Here is a 13573-nt window from a genome sequence, read left to right on the forward strand (position 1 = left end):
AATTACAAGACGTAAACATTTATATGTTATAACGCAAAAGTCAAGTAATAATAGTAATCATTCAGTGTAAAAATACTGTGGACTTCCAAATGAATTAAACTGATTTTATGCAACTTCTACCTATGTAGTAAGCCTTAATACACCGAATAAATTATTCCATCGGACTTTTCTATCCATTATTAGTGAAATTTTTTAATCCAAACTGATCACTTCATTTTTTTTGTAATAGCTCATAGTTTTTGTTGTATATTTTTGAAATATTTCAATAATCAATTTCACAGCCTGTTTTTTACTAAGTTTGTACCAATATTTCTTACAGATAATATTGAATTAAAAAATCCTCGTAACTAGAAGCTCTTAATGTAGTCACCAATACAGACAGATCAAAATGATATGGAAACCTCAATTTTTTATGGAATTCAAATGAAAATTCGCGACAAGGGCTGTTTGCAATGATATATGATAAACATGTGCATGAAAACTTCAGTTTTTTTTACGGAATCACTTCTTATACTAAAAGACTTTCGGTAAAAGTGTACCATTCAAATTATATTCAAAATTTCTCTATCCGTGAGGGAGGGGGTAGAAAGTAATAGGAAAAAGTATGCCCAAATTAAGATTTTCACAGTTTTACGGAAGAATTTAATGACACTGATCGTAAAAATTTAACAAATTCATTTTAAGTTCCGCAAAAGTAAACTTTAAATACGATTCTTACAAATTCATATTTTACTGAAGATTTTCTCTTCAAAAATATTTGATACCAATATTAGATCTTTAAAGGTGACATAAATATTAACATGTATCTTCTGTATCATATTTAAATCGTCATGTGGTTCAAAGAATATCATATATAAAGTAATATAAATGTTTCTAATATAAATGATATATCTAAAATATTACTTCTGCTAAGATCTTTAATTAAAAGTATTTAAATTACAGAATAAATTAATCTACCGTCTGAGTAAAGAGTTGGTATAATTATGAATGATTAATTATGGTTAAAGATTTCTCCCACTACTGATGCTAAAGCTGTACTATTAATAGTTAGTTAACAAGTATACTATGTTATTTGAAAAGGAATAATAAAATGGGGAAATTCATTATAAGTTATTTCATGAAATTACTATTTTTGATTTCTGTAGTGGAACTATTTTCTTTGATGAATGATATTAGTCAGTACTATAATATACGAAATGTTTAATAATATACAAACTAGACGAAATAATAATATACGAAATAAATAATATACGAAATAATATACGAAATAAATAACATACGAAATAATAATAATAATAATTAAATATTATTAATATACGAAATGTTTTAAGATTCTTTCATCATGTTAATGCGATCTATGAGAAGCGTATTATTATAATGCACAATATACAGTTTTTCTTACTATATTCGTCGGAGGGATCGACACGCAATTCAGCTTTTTCATATTTTCTTCGCTAAATTAATCGTAGTTAGTTTCTCGGGAAATTAGCGCATCCGTGATGTAATCTCTGGACTTTTCAAATTATTCTTTCAATCTCGCTAACGAACGCGTTGGGGTGAGATTCCTTTCTTTTTAAGTTCGGCAAGAATACAGTCAGGGTCAGTATTTCTTGGAAGATTCTTAATAAATTTTATGGGCTTATTAGCACTCATTGGAAAAGTATGGAATGGTATTTCCCATTCACAAAAAACTCTGCTGACCAGTTGATATTCATTGCGAATGAAGAGTCGGACACGCATTGTATCCTGTTTCAGATAATTCTAGTATCTTTCCCACGTTGAGTGTCTGCAGTTGTAGAATTGAGTAGGGACGTTCTTCTTAGTTTCTTTCTGACTATGTCATCAATTCTTGACATCCTTTTATTTCGGTTTCGTCTTTAAGAATTTGCCATTCAAAGACTTCTCTAAGAAGACTGGCCTTCAAAACGTTCAGTTACATTTTCGGGTTTGTAATAGTCTAGTACCGTTCGGAGATGAAGTCGTTTATTAGTTTCTTCTTCAGTCATCTATTTCGTTGTACAAGAGAAGGACTGTACCAATTGTTGCTAGTTCCCTAGACCTTGCAGCTGCTACCAACTCTTGTAAAATTGTACGAAAAATAAGTAAATCGGAAAGCCGCAAGATTCAGTCACACTCAGCTATTTTACTTTGTTTGAATTCTTTGTACTTTGATTTTGATAGTTTGATACTTCGGTCCTTCTAAGGACGTTTCTGATATCATTCATATTAACTATGAATTCCAATGTAGTAGAAAAGGAAGCTATTTTCTTACCACACTCAACATCTATAAGAATTTTCTAAATATCCTATATTTTTTCCATCTGTAAGACTTTTTTTCATGTTGAAAATCTAAATCAACTTTAAGTAGAATATCAAGAGAAAATGCTCCTGGTACATCGTAAATAAGAATACAGTAGTATAAAACTGACAGACACAAAATGAAAATCGTGGTTTGAGTTGAAATTCTTGGACCTTGGGTCTTCTTTCTTTTACAGGTTTTTATTAAAAATTTATGTTTACCTGTGTCTTTCTAATATTTGATTAAAGCCATTCACTGTAATAAAAATAACATTAAATGCACAGATGCAAGTTCGAATGATGGCGGTATTTTTTATTAACAAAATTATTCGTGGCACGTGATTCCATCTGGTGGCACGTTTTATTACAACTTCAAACTTTTATTACAACTTGCTTCTAAGGATGACGACTGAATCCCAAACGTACATTCAGGATTTAAGAAATAGTCGAAGGCAATGGGCTGTATCTTTGTTTTTTCAGTTATAGACATAGAAGGCAGCTATAGACCTAACACTACAATATGATTAGACAATTTGAACACATTATATAGTTTCAGTTATAGACATTAACTCTTTGAAAACATTTCTCTTTAATGATTGCAATCCTCAGCCAATTGCTATAAGAAATTATATTGGAATCAGCCAATCCGGTTGATTTCGTAGTTTCAGCTGCAGATGTATTATATGAATTGTTCTAAGCCACTCGACTGGAGCTTTTGCATTAATATTTTCCGTTTCTGTCACAGTGCTGCGTTATTCATCTTAAGAAAATTACTTTTAAAACAGTTTAAGCTCCTTTTACTTCATTATAGTTTTTACACAATTTTTCGTAGTTTGGAGAATGTGAAAATATTTTGTAGGTTACAGCATGCCTTTGCCAGCATAAAGATCATTTAATCAAAATTTTATCCTTATTGCATTAGCGCTTGTATTTTTGCATTGCCGCAGAATACTTGATACGTCTTGGAGGGTTTAAACAATTTGTCTGATTTTATCCGTATCGCTGGCACCGATGCCATTGCGTAAAACCAGATTTCGATATATAGGTTTCAACCTGAACTCATAAACAACTCAGAATTGTTGATCGTAGACTGTCTTTCCTCCGAGATTCTTTCAATCTCGCTAACGAACGCGTTGGGGTGAGATTCCTTTCTTTTTAAGTTCGGCAAGAATACAGTCAGGGTCAGTATTTCTTGAAAGATTCTTAATAAATTTTATGGGCTTATTAGCACTCATTGGAAAAGTATGGAATGGTATTTCCCATTCACAAAAAACTCTGCTGACCAGTTGATATTCATCGCGAATGAAGAGTCGGACACGCATTGTATCCTGTTTCAGATCTTTAGTAATCTTACTGGCTTCAAGTTCGAGTAGTTCCTTTTTCAGTTTTTTTTTTTTTTCAATCTAGGCAGAAGTCAGAGATGATAGTCAGAGAGATTTGATCTGTGACCTATTATTTCTGTTTTATAAATTCCAGCTCCATATCTCTATCAGCATGCAATTCTAGCCAGTAATACTTGTTAGACTGTTCCGTTTGATGAAGAAGATGGAGGTATATTGGATTTTTGAAATAATTACTCTAATTAAATAGCTAAAGCTATTTATTTTTCCAAATTAAATTAAACCAAACTTAGCTCTGTAGAAATATTTAACATTACTGTTTAATAAATCGCTAATAAGGTCTAGAAAAAGAGCTTAATCAAATATAATCAAGAAGTAAACATTAGAGAGTTCTATAACGTAACAACTCAAAAACACTAATGAACTGTCAAAATTCCAGTCCAAAGAATTGTACGTATTTTGAAGTGAATTTCAAGTGCTACTTCTTAAAAGAAAGGAACATGACATCTATTAAAAATCCAACATTTTATTGCTTTATATAAAAATGCAATTTTTAAATGCGGAAAGTTGCAGATATGAAAGAGAAAATAATTCCTACTTTCCTCTTGGATAAATAACATCTTCTACTCTGAAATTCGTGTCATAAAGAAGTTAAGATATTCGAATATGGCAAAGCACACGAGAGCTATCTTCTCAGTGGAAGGGAGGACTTTGTGGAGTAATTCGTAACGAACACTGGCCCATAGTCACTTTACACATAGGAAGAATAACGAAAACCGACCATACTGCCGACCTGTCTGATTTGAGCCCATTGGGAACTACACTATTCGGCAGTTTAAAATACTTTGCAACTGGTGGAACCAACGCCTCAAAAATAATTTCATAATTTTCTGAAGCATCCCATAGCTAGATATTAATTATTTGTGGAATTTATCTTTAATAAGCAGACTGCAGGAAAAAATAGTTAGGTTTAAGCTGAAATTTATCTTTGGTGAAATATGAGTTGCATGAAAGCTTATATTTTCACAAAGGGTCATTCGAAATTGTATAATGTAAGTAGTTTTCGATTCGCAATAAGCACTCATTGTAGTCACTAAAAGTTATTTTCCAATTTTACACACATAATATATCATTAGGAATTCTCTTTTTACGAATTTAAACCATTAGTGGATGCAATTTACCTTATTAGAGTTAACCTTTCAGAAACACATATATTTTATTGCTATGTATACATACTTTGTCAAAACATAGGCTAATGTTTAATGCTAAACAAACTAATGTTTCTAATTTCATAAATTTCGAGAAGATTTTAAGTTTACGTATATGATGTAGTACTTATTGTTTCAAATCATCTTCGGAAACAGTTCCAAGCTTTGTACTTTTCTGCATTAAAATATACAATGAATGAAAAATTCACATTAATTTTTAAATTAATTCAAAACCCATATTAAGGTGGCATTTTTAGCATTAAAAATTGGCATTATTTCGAGATTGATGAATAATCTTCTAATATCAGTTACTGCGTTCAATAGTTGCTGACGGAAAGAGATCATTAATCATTCAAGAAACGCATACAGCTGTTCTTTAATACTTTAAAATTTTATTTTTAAGTACGCAGTATAGTGCTCTACTTTTGAAAGTTCTTTGTATCATATGAAAAAAAAAAGTCTTGAAAGGCATTATAGTAAAATGTATTAGCAATAAAATATAAAATAAGGTAAATGTAAAAAGGATTGATTCTGCAAATAGGAGATAAAAATCAATAGATGAAATCTTGGAAAATCTTTGTCAAAGGGAAAATACTTTGACAGTGGCACAAACAAACTAACATAAAAAAAAAAAAAAAAAAAAAAAAATCCGAAATGTTTCAGATTTTAAATTACGTCCAAAGGGGCGTTTTTTAACATTTTGTGTGTTACCTTTCTTTATTAAATATCATGTTCCTCGCACTTAAACCATAAGATCCAGTGCAACAGCAATATCGCAAAATAGTTTTAAAACGAGTATATCTTTAGAATTTCCGATACAGAGACTCACGCGCTGGAGATAAAAATGTTTTTTCTGCACAACGTTGCCATTGCTCGCTTTGAAATCCTTGAGTTTGTTAATCAAAAATTCGTCAAAGTTTTAAAAAATAGGAAATCGATCATAAAACAAATTTCAAATTTCAAATTTGGTCTTCCACATGCTCATATTCGTTGGAGGATTACGTTATTCAAAATTCGATGACTCTATGTACCGTTATTTTATGACAATGTGAGAAATATACATACATTTACGCAGATTTTCATTATTTAATTTCTTCAAATATAATGCAGGACTCTAACATTTTATGGCAACAGTTTGAAAAGTGAACCAACATTTATCCGTCAGACGCAAAATGCCAAAACTAAACTAATAGACCTTCGGGATTCAAATCCCTTTGGACTAAAAAATATGCCTTTCATAGCTTGAGACATTTTTCTCTGAAGAGAAGTGGATGGATCTCTAATTTGCCATGTGGAATTTTGCTTTTGCATAAATGTTTGAAAACACCAACTGAATAAACAAGAGCTACAATTGGAACATATTCAGCAAGCAGCAGATTTTAATCTTTCTTCCTCGAAGGACTCTTTAGTATACGTCTAACAACAAATTTGATGTCAGACGTATTTTCACAGCTTATCCAACGGACGTACATTCTGATGCTTTTTTATAATATAAAAAGATTTTCCGGAATTATAATAATAATAAATCTTAAACGTATATGAATAAAATAATTTAAACCGTGCCAAAGCATATAATGTCAATTCATACGGATTTTGACTTTCAGAAAGATCCAAGTGTAAATATTTTAGGCTTGCTGAAATGAGGAAATATTTAAAAACCTAGGAATTTTTCAAGCGAATTATAGTCGTTTATGTAAAGAACAACAGCTAAGTTTAAACTGTAATTTATTTGGATTATTTAGTTATTAATTTAACTTATTTTTTTTTACTTGTGATTTTGAAGAAATGTTAAAAACATGCATTTTTAGGTTTTGAAAATGTAGCTTTCCAAACTATATATAATAATGCAGTATTTTTTATCTCGTAATAAGTGTTTTTTTATCCTAGACTTAGTAAACAGCTTTTGAAAATCTCGCTTCCTGAAACAGTACAATTCTTGCTCTTAAATGATCATTATTATGAAAATTTTGAAAAAACAATTTTGCATGCTGTTAAGACATTTTCTTACAAAAGCATAAAATATTTTGGAACTGAATCTAAAAGTTATTGAATCAATAAGACATTCTGCAAGTTTCAAAAAACTGAAATAAAAAAATATTGCTTATTTGCACTTGATGAGGAAGTGTAAACAAGGAAAGTTATCTTCCAGATGAAGAAGGCAAGGAAAGCTTTTAACGAATTATGATGAAACAGAACAATACAGAGACAAATAGCTGATTTTCAAAAAATTATATGATTAAAGTCAATAATAACGTATTAGGAAAGTTAAGTGTACTAATGAAAATGTATATTATATTGGCATGAAATATTTAAATCTATCAAAATTAGAATTTCAGACTTTTGACAAAGACTAAATGGATAGGAATTTGGCAGCAGTTCAACAACCGTTATGAAGACAGTCGATTAAGGCAGCAGATAAATTTCAGTAATTATATCAAGCAATTATTATTGGGGCATCGCCAAGTGAAGCAAATGTTCGACCTTTAGTTGATCATTACAGAACAACTGAAATCAAGATTTACGCAAGATGAGCGATTAATTGATATTTATTTGCGCGAACTACTGCAATTAATGCCTCGAAGATCAAACACGGGTAATGAAACCACTTTAAGCAATATTTAAGAGACTCGAAACTCAAATAAAAGGCTTGGGAATTACCACTGACTAATTTGCTGGATTATTTTGTTGGTATAAACTGCTTTGTTAATGAGATTTTCAAAGCATGAAACTAATCGGAAATATTAGAAGGCATTTGATAAACTAAATCTTTCAGATTAATTTACATCTGATCAGCTAAGATGATTTGAGAGAACACTTTCGTGGAATCTCTTTTTCATCTTGTCTTTAAGACAATAAGAAAGCAATACAAATAAATTTTCAGAAGCTGACTACTGTATTTGCTTTTGTGAGAGAAAAGGAAAATATTCTTTTGAAACAAAAAATGGCCACAAGTTCATATTATAGAAACCTACGTGCTTTGATTTAAAAACTAAAGAAAAGGTTATTTAAATCTAACTTTAAAAAACCTAACTTGCTTTCTTTGTTTTAATATTTCACTCTTCTGATAGATGCAGTCCATTTGATCAGCACTGTAAGTTTTGGAAACGTATCCAGTTTTTCAAGCATATAAAAAAACTATATCAGACAGAAACGAGCTCTGACTTTTGTAATCTTATAACATGGTCTTATATCTTAAAAACACAAGATATTTATCATGCTGACAAAACTAAAATGTTCCGAGAATTTCAAAAAAGATAAAATTAAAAAAAAAAAAAAAAAAAAAAAAAAAAAAACATGTGAAATGATTGAAACCAAGAATTTAGTATCCTCCTTAATTCACGAAAAATACTCCTAGCTCTGAAGAATATTGTGTTTTCTTGTGATTTATCTCTGATAAACCAAATATCTCCACAAGTCTAATAAACCAAATATATCCACAAATATGTCGTGAGATCTGAGACGTAGAGTTAATTTGGTCTTTAAGGTCTTTAATTTGGTCTCCTCATCTTTACGCGGGACAGGTGGCATAGTGGCTCGAAAGGGTGAAGTACTTTGGAAGCCCAGCTCTTGATTCAGCTAAAAGATAGCATTCAGAGGCAATGTCAGACTTCATTCATTGGAGACTCAAGGTCCTTGGATCTACAAAAACTACATTTATTCCGCATTACCATGACTCCGAAGTTAATACAAATTTCTGATATGGAATGATAAATGAATTTCAAGATGAGTTTTACTTGATAGTCTCATACTTTTTCTAATATAAATACAATTTTTTATTCTGTTCATCCTTTCTTGAAAGAGCAATGGGGAATACTGGAATAAAAAACTGATTAGAAATTTTGGGGAAATCAAAGAATAAACTCAGCCTTTCCGGAGCTTTCTTGCTCAACCGGGATAGTGGTTAGTGACGCTGACTGTCGTACCGAAGGGCCCAGGTCCGAATGGATGTTTGTTAATGTAATTGTGTCCGTGCGGCATGGGGCCCTCTAAATATGTAGCGAGCCGAAAGTTCTCTCAAGAGGTTGTAGTACGGAAAGAGGAGCGGGAGACTCGTCTATCCCGGCGTGCTCTCCATCAAAATTGAGGGGAGGGCAGAAATGAACAAAGTTGTACTGTTACATGTATGGTGCTCAAAGCTCTCGTCAACGACCATCTTGCGCTCCTTGCCACAATAAATTTTGTGAGCTTTTGTAACTGTTAAAAAAATGAGATAAGTAACAATAACAGCAACAATAACATGTATGTTATACTGCTGTTTAGGTTGGACTTTACTGACTAACCTAATAAAAAAAAACAGCTGTAATAAAGTTGCATTAACTAAATCCATAGCAACTTTACTGAAAGATTAATAATAGTAAATTCTTTAACCATCTAATGACTCGAACTGTTAAAAATACATATAGAGCTTCAAAACACCTTCAAAAATTAATATTTTTTGAAAACCTACATAATAAAAATTGAAGTTGAGAAAAAATAACTAAATAAAACGTAATATTCCATTTCCGTTAACTACTTTAACTACTTTTCTAATAATAAAAAAAGCATTTAAAATTAATCGTATCTGTATGAAAGAGGGATAATAGAAGTTATGTACGCGTTTAAAAAATTCTTAGCGAGAGGAAACTAACAACGTCCATTAGAGTTATTAATTTAAAGGCACAGAAACTATTCATAAAAGCTCCGAATTTACTCTTATATAAAAATGATAGATCATTAATAGTTTATAACCAGCAGAAGCACTTGTGTTTAATGATTAGCTGATTAGAAATGTAAGGTTAAATAGGAAGGAAAATCTTATATCAATTTGGCTCACAGGAAAACTCCTCTTATTGTCATTTTATTGTTAATGAACTAACAGCTTAAAATGTATGAAATTAATTTTCAAAATAATTACTGATATTTAAGAATATATAAATATAGCATACTAGAGCAGATTACGCGATATACATTTAATAACTTTCTTGTTATTTCCAAAACGTTTATGTTTATTTGTTAAAGCTTTTGAAATCAAATTTCTGATAAGTGTCTTACATATAACTGCAGCTAATTCTGATTGTTCTATGAGCAAAATTATTACTATTTTTCTGTCTTATTTTTTAAATATGCTATAGAGACATTAGGCTATGTCGAAGGCGGGGACACGGAAAATTAGCAATGCTCTCGCTACCCCACGAAGCCATGGTCAGGAGGCTGGAGAAATACCTTATAATGCATAAGCAAAACTATAATATTCTCACATTTTTATAAGAAAAATAGAATTTAATATACGTACAGAACAACACTCGATAACGAAGTCATTGTTTATGGGATGTCCGCCGAAAACATCGCGGACGAAAACGTCGATGAGAAATATCGCAAGTCGAAAACGTCGAGGTACGAAACATCGAGGGAGAAATGAAACAAAAAGAGAAAAATCTAAAACATTGCGGCATAAAATATTGTGGTCGAAAATAAAGCGGTTCAAAATCTTAGCAGTTTTAAAACATTGTCTTCGAAAATATCGTTGCTAAGTACCTAAAGATCAGCGTATGAGGATAACATCGCACACATGCGTTTTCAGGTTTTAAAAGTTGGAATGCATGTTCGCATAATGATTTGAGAGCGTATTCAGGAAAGAGCGATCCTTTTACTTTCATATTTTTGAAGGAACTAATAAATATTTGCTGAAAAAATAAGAAGGAAACTTAAGCATTTAAAAATCGAAAACGAGTATAAAATTAATGAAACTTATAGAACTTAATAGAATTTTAAATTTACATAGTTAATTAATCAAAATCACTAATAAATTAACCTTTTTATATAAAGTTTTACTAATATTTTTTTATGAAAAATACAGTTTAAAAATGCTTAAAAAAAGAAAGATAAATAACTGCATGAAGTACTTCTATGAATATGCTTTGTTAATTGTCAAATTATTGTGAAATTATATCTTGTTTTGTTTCCGTTTACTCTTAAAGTGTCATTAACATTTTCATGTATAGCGGGCAATCAGTTTTTTGGATGTTGATTTGTTAGTAATGACGAAAGTCAGTTACATAATATGTCAGTTACAAAATGTGTGTTATCGTCATGCGATGATTTGTAGGTACTTTATTTTTTGCTACGATATTTTCGACGACGGTGTTTTTAAACTATGTTGTTCTTGAACCGCTTTGTTTTCGACCACAATATTTTTTTACCACGATGTTTTAGAACTGCGATGTTTTCTCTTTGCTCTTTTCTACCACGATGTTTTGTACTACAACATTTTCGCCTTAGGCTGTTTTCTTCGCGACGTTTTCGTGCGGAATGTTTTTTGCCACGATGTATTCAGCTGTAACCGTTTATGGTGCACCATGAAAACATATAGACGTTACTTTGGAATACATTCTTTATGACAGGTATAAGATAGTATGAGTTACTACTTTTGTCTGACGTTTAAAAACTAGGTTTCCTACTTCATATGTTGCAGTTATATATACGTCATGAGTTTTTACTTAATCCAGTGTAACAGAGGACAATTCCTAAATATTTTGATTTTTAATCAATTTTTTCAAAGAGGAATTACTCCATCAAACATAATTCTTAAACGGCAGTATGCATCATATTATCGCTATATGTTTTAGTAGCGATACGTATTTCAAACTGCTTTTAAACACCACATTTTCTAACACCTGAAACAATTATCAAAATTATCAAAATCAATCTCAATTATCAAAATTATCAAAATCAATCTCAATTATCAAAATTGGGACCCCTTGATAATTTGGTCTTGCCCTTTTTATATTCATTTATTATAGCTAAATCCGTAAAATGACAGTGCCTGAATATATTAAAATGATTAAATATAATACCCTACTACTCTTAACTCTACCAAAACAGAACAAAATGACATAATTTACCTTCATCTTCATATTATTAATTTCAAAATTTTAAAAATTTATGAGAAACGCAGAGAGTTCAAATTTTACACGCTCAAACTCACCAACTGAATATCTAATATTTCGAAAAGATTCATTGTTAATTCTGTTAATTCACAACTTCTTAGAATAAAAAGAAACTGTAATAGCACTGACCTTCTCCAAGAAGAAATTCAATACTTATTAATATACTGCTGGACATCCAATTCTCAAAAGCATAATTAAACATTCCCTAAAAAAACCGGGCATTAATCTGTTTTTTAAATTACTTGTTTTAGTCACATGACATTTTTTTCCGAAACTTGCAAAGAAGATAGCTAATAGATGACTAAAATAGGAATCTAATATAAAAATGTAAAGGAAATTCTCTAAAATCTATTTACTCTTCAAATTTGGCTTTCAAGATCAGTATATTTACTAAATAATTACTAGGATTTACTGGCCAACTCTTTATATTAATAATTTTAAGGGCCTATTTCCTATTCACAATTCCATCTCTTCCGTCTTCGTTTCGCTACTTTTTATTGCCGCTCGCTATGTAGAGTTTACTTTTCTAATTTTCGTCTTTTAAGAAGATGTAAGCTACATAAAATTGTGGGATGCATAGCGCACCCACAGTGATAATGTTCATTATCCAGAAATAAAATTATTAATGGAATTTAGGCCATGTCTTCAAGTTTTTTGGTTTATGCATCCATCGTTACGCAAAGTGATGTCGGAGAATAATAACCCTTCTGGGATAAGAACTGTATGCCAAAACGTAACGCAATTTTGGAAACTCTTTAGAAGATATGCTCTTTTTTTTAAACTTTTGTGATTTTGCTGTGCCGATTTTATGTGGCTTAAGTGCGAAAAACTGTTTAATAACAAAGTTAAAATGACAACAAAATATCATGTTAGCAGGAGTGAGTCCAACAGCAGACAGATAATCTGTGAGCTCAATGAGAGCACAAAAATATCTTAAGAAACCCTCTGGTACGACGTTAAAATCTGAATGCTCTTAAGTTGTGGTTTTATATATATATATATATATATATATATACCTGCGGCAACTTTTACATGACGTGCCTGTCGGCGCATTTCTGGTTAAGTGTTACAGATAGAAAATAATTAAAACCAAATGGAAAATAATAAGTATGAAAGATTAAAAGTATAGTCTGAAATATTATATTCTGGAAAATTTGTAGCATTAAATAGTAAGGGTTAAATGATTAAATTCTTAATGCAACAAACCTTAATGACAAACTTTAAAGACAGTTTTTTTTTATGAAAAATAATCACGAGGAACAGTAAACTCTCATGCAAATTAGTATTTAGTAATATCGCTGACAAATATTTCAACAAGTCCTGAAGATTGTCTTATAAAGGCCAGAAGAATGAAAATATGTATGTATCAGGAAATCAGCAAGCAAACTTCTAAAAGCAAATTCTTAACCTTGCTTGAAAAAAAAAAAAAAAAAAAAAAAAAAAGAACTTTAAAGGACGTTAGTTAATCTTATCTAATTTATTTAATAAATATAACGATAATACATATTTCACTCTAATGTTATTTTTTCCCCGGGTGCATGCAAATATAAATGCTTGATATCGAAATTTTAAATCTGTCAATACACTTTTTGCGGAGGGAATATATTTTTTTTTAATTCGTAAAATTCTAACTTGAGAACTGTAATCTTCGATATAAACGCTTCTTTCTGAATTATCAAACAGCCATTTTCAACTTCTGGAAAAGTTTCTATTGGCGCGAAAACCGCACCTGTTGGTTTGGCGACAAATCTGTTTCTTTTACCCGCCACCCGACGACCGGAGCGCCGTCTGCTGAAGCGAA

Source organism: Stegodyphus dumicola, chromosome 9, assembly GCF_044657685.1.
Source record: "Stegodyphus dumicola isolate Sdum_Otavi_A_Nest chromosome 9, ASM4465768v1".
Classification (NCBI taxonomy): Eukaryota; Metazoa; Arthropoda; class Arachnida; order Araneae; family Eresidae; genus Stegodyphus; species Stegodyphus dumicola.